This window comes from Vipera berus, assembly GCF_964194415.1.
Source record: "Vipera berus genome assembly, chromosome: 12".
Taxonomy (NCBI): domain Eukaryota; kingdom Metazoa; phylum Chordata; class Lepidosauria; order Squamata; family Viperidae; genus Vipera; species Vipera berus.
The window spans coordinates 5766045-5770451 of record NC_138215.1 but is presented as its reverse complement, the minus strand read 5'-3'; positions in this window follow the sequence as shown (position 1 = coordinate 5770451).

The window sequence follows — 4407 nt, the reverse complement described above, 5'->3', positions numbered from 1 at the left end:
ACCTTGGCTCTTTTATGACTCATGGACTTCAACTCCCAGAATTCCTGAGCCAGCAGCTGGATGAGGAATTCTGGGAGTTGAAGTCCACAAGTCATAAAAGAGCCAAGGTTGCCTACCCCTGGTCTATATTGTGCTGCTGCTTCTCAGCAGTGGTCAGGATATTTCAGAGAGCAATAAGACAACAGCTACAGAAGTCCTGCCTTTGGGAATTACAAATATTTGCATCTGCATACAGATAACGAGGATTTCTGCTTGGCACTTTTCAATCCTCGACCAAGATTATTTTGACTCCGCACATTCTTTTTCTCTGTTAAACACACAGCCGTATCATTCCTAAGATTAACGATCGTGGAGTGATAAGTGTGTTATTTTTACCGAGTGATTGATATTAAAAATAACTCCATGCCATGTTGCATAGGTGGAAGCTTAGTATTGTTGCCAGCTTTGGCATTTGTAATTTCAAGAGTCGCTTTGCTCCGCACTTCAGATAGTTAGATTTCATTTCTTTTTTTTCTTTTTTCTTTTTTGCTTCTTCAGCAATGGGGCCTGATTTGGCGAGGGGGCCAGGGGTGCCAAACCTTCAATCAGGACTCTTTCGGCAACTTGAGTTGCTGCCGCTTTGGCACTTAAGATCAGCTACGATGAACATAACATGGATGCTTTTGCACTCTTTAAAACCTTGCATAAAGAATGATGAAACTTTACAGGAATATATCTATAGAATGATAAAGACCCTGTTTAAAAAAAAAACACCGTCCCTCCTGGAATGGGAGCCAAGACCAAAAATAATTTCCACTGAGGCCAACTTGCCCTTCTTAGGATTAACAGAATCCAAACAGAGAGTATTATTAACAGACCTGGATCACTTTTCTGTGAAATTTTATAAGAAATGAATTATAGGTACTGTGATAGGTGGATTTGAGATTTAGGATGAAATTATTACGGTGCAATTCTTTGTTTCTCAGGTCAGCGTGCTTTGCTCTGAGGGTAAAGTCTTAATCTTCTTTCTTAGTTCCTGGAAAATTCCGTACTGTAACCGTTTAGCCTTTGCACTACAACTCACCTCCAGAAGTATTGCCCGCTTTTCCATCCGTAACGTGGTAGTCCTCGACTTACGAGCACAATTGAGCCCAGGATTTACGTTGCCAAGCGAGACGGTTGTTCCATGAGTTTTGCCCCATTTCACAACCTTTCTTGCCACAGTTCAGCGAATCACTGCAGGTGTTAAATGAGTCACCCGGTTGTGAAGAGAATCTGGCTTCCCCATTGATTCTGCTTGCCAGACGGTCACAAACGGTGATCACGTGATCCTGGGATGCTGCAACCGTCCTAAATAGGAGTCGGTTCCCAAGTGTCTGAATTTTGATCACGTGACCACGGAGATGCTGCAACGATCGCATGAAAAATGGCCATAACTCACTTTTTGCAGTGGCGTAACTTCACACGCTCACTAAATGTATGATTGTAAGTCAACACTTACCTGTACTAAAATCAAAGAGTTCTGCAGGACGACAAATGCCCTATTTTCTTTATTGCGAGGCCACACTGGCCATCTGCACTATGGCACTCCTACTTAGTCCTTCGGAAGTACTGGGTTTGGACTAAGACAATCTGTACCTCAAAAGCTCCATTGTTGCATGTACGCCCCACATTTTTGGATGGAGCTCTATGCCACGAAAAACAAGGCTTGGGTGATGGCACAGCACGTGTCCGCTTGCAAATGTTGACACCCCTAAACAGAAGCGCCTTATTCTGACCTGGGCATAATGACTCCCCATCGAGAATGTATGTTTTACCTATTACGTCCCTACCTTTCGTGACATTTGAAGAGGGGGACTCTAGAGCTGTGTTTCTCAAGCTTGGCAAGCCTAAAGCTGGCTTGCTGGCTGGGGGATTCTGGGAGTTGAAGTTTACCTGTTTTCAACCACCAAGCTTGAGATTAGACAGTGGAGTCACCAGTACAAGCTTCTTTTCTGCCAAAATTGGAGCCAGGTGTTCTGTTTAAAGAGGAGCCCTCTGGGAAAAAGAGAATCAAGTTGTTTAGAAAGCGTTTTCTCTCCCCCTCTGTCCCTGTTAAATAACTTTTGTTAACCCCCAAGCCCATCCTCCTGGCTTACTTTTGAACTGTGGTTAACTAAACAGGGATTTCATTTCTTCCAAAAAAAACGGGGGAAATGGCTTGAAGGGATATTATAGCCTCTTTGCTTTCTGCAAGATGTCAAGGAGCGTTCAGGCGACGGTCTTCCAAGGAACAAAGTTGTACAACTTAGTGTTGCAAACACTAGCTATTGCTAAGCACATTGATTTGTGCTTAGAGTGTAAGCCGCCCTGAGTCTTCGGAGAAGGGCGGGATATAAATGGGATTTTAAAAAAAAAACATGTCTTGCTGGCTTTTAAGCAGTCTTCTAAAAGGGGCAAAAAAAAGTGCATTTCAAATCCTGCCTCTTGCTCTTTAAACCATTAATTCTGTTTATATCTTTGAAAGATTGTCCAAAAAGAGGGAAAAAAACCAAAACCTTGAATGGCATCCCCAATGCTTTCTTAAAAGAAACGAAATACCTTTTTCTTTTGCTTTTTCAAGTCAAAATGTAGAGGAAACCAAGTTTCCTTGCTAAACTCTTTTTTTATTGTTATTTCTTGAAGAGCAATAATACAATGGTACAAAATGCATGTCTTAAAAGGTTGAAGCCATGATAATTATTTGGTGCTTTCAGGGGCCGATTAAAATAGTAGTAAGAGCTGGCTATTGATATTATGAGGATCATATAACAAAAGGAGAAGATCGGTACAAATCAAGATGATGATCTTGAGACCATGTATACCAGGGGTGTGAAACGCGCAACATCACATGACGTGATTTTTTTTTTGCCATTGCCAGCAATGGGGTGGGGGCAGTTACACTATGATGCATCTGGCCCACAGGATGGCAGTTTGACACCCCTGATGTATACCATACAAGTCAAGTGTGGCCTTATATTGTTAAAACAAGATAATATTCCTAAAAGCATGCTGTGCCTCTATAAAATTGAATAAGCAAAGTTTTGCATTCTCTTCTCAGGACACATTTTGCTTCTTAATCATATATGTATTGCACAACGATTGTTTAATAATGAAAGAGTATGTTTTGTTACGTTTTCAGTTCCTGTGCAAAGCAAGCAAAATAATTAAAATTATTGTACTTGGTATTAAAAATGTGAGCCCTATGGGTTTCTTAATAAAGAAAAAAGGTGCATTTTTGTCTTGATTATTATTATTATTATTATTTTTAAAAAGTTGCACATCCAGGCATAGGATTGTATTAGGTGGCATAATCTTTTGTAAATTAAAAGCTATTTCACCACATGCAACATGTTCTCCTGAGTTAGCATATGTGAAAAAGGCAAAACAATGTAGTCAGTGAGATTTCAAAGAGAAATGCAAGGCATAAATCCCCTAAAAATTCCATTAAGTTTTAAATTGGGTCCTTGGAGTCTAGCCCAGGAATTGTGTTATGTATGACTTTGATAAATGTCAAGTTTCCCAAAACTTTCTTTGTTTTAGTATGATAAACCCTCTGGAAATTTTCCTAGGCCTAATTGAAGTGCAGTTTTTGTTTTGTTTCTAGCACACCCAAGATGCTGACTCTGTAAACCACTTAGAGAGGGCTGTAAAGCACTATGAAGCGGTATATAAATCTAAGTGCTATTGCTATTCTATTGCCATGATGGCGCAGAGGTTAGAATGCAGTATTGCAGGCTGGCTCTGCCGACTGCCAGCAGTTCGATCCTGACTGGCTCAATGTTGACTCAGCCTTCCGAGGTCGGTAAAATGAGGACCCAGATTATTGGGGGCAAGAGGCTGACTCTAAAGCACTTAGAGAGGGCTGTAAAGCACTATATACGAAGCAGTATATAAGTCTAGTGCTATTGCTATTGGAATACTTTAATGTAGTCTACGCTGTATAATGAAGAATACAGTTAGAAGGAAATGCTTGCAATTTATTAAGTTTCCTTCTGATCTCTATGCAAGTTTAATCAAGCAGAACAGATGCCGTTATCTCAGATAAGCCAAATGTTATGTGGTTCCAGTGCTTTTTTTGTAAAAGAGAAAGGTGCCGGAACTCACACATGTCATACAACCTGCCTTGCCTACCCTACAAGGTTCCATCCAAAAAAGGTGCCGGCACTCTGTTCTGAGCGTTCTATGAGGAAAAAAAAGCCCTGTGTGGTTCTATATAAAAGACTATAGGAAAACCCAGCAGAAAATACTCAAAAGATCTGCATTTTATGAAGAGTGTGTTTTTAACTTTGAACTCTAACCAAAACTGGTAGAAAAGAAAATATCCCTTCAACCTGCAGAACGTGCTGCATTTCTTCATTTAAACTCTTTCGTTAATTCTGCCTTGTCTATTGTTAATATTTTTAATAT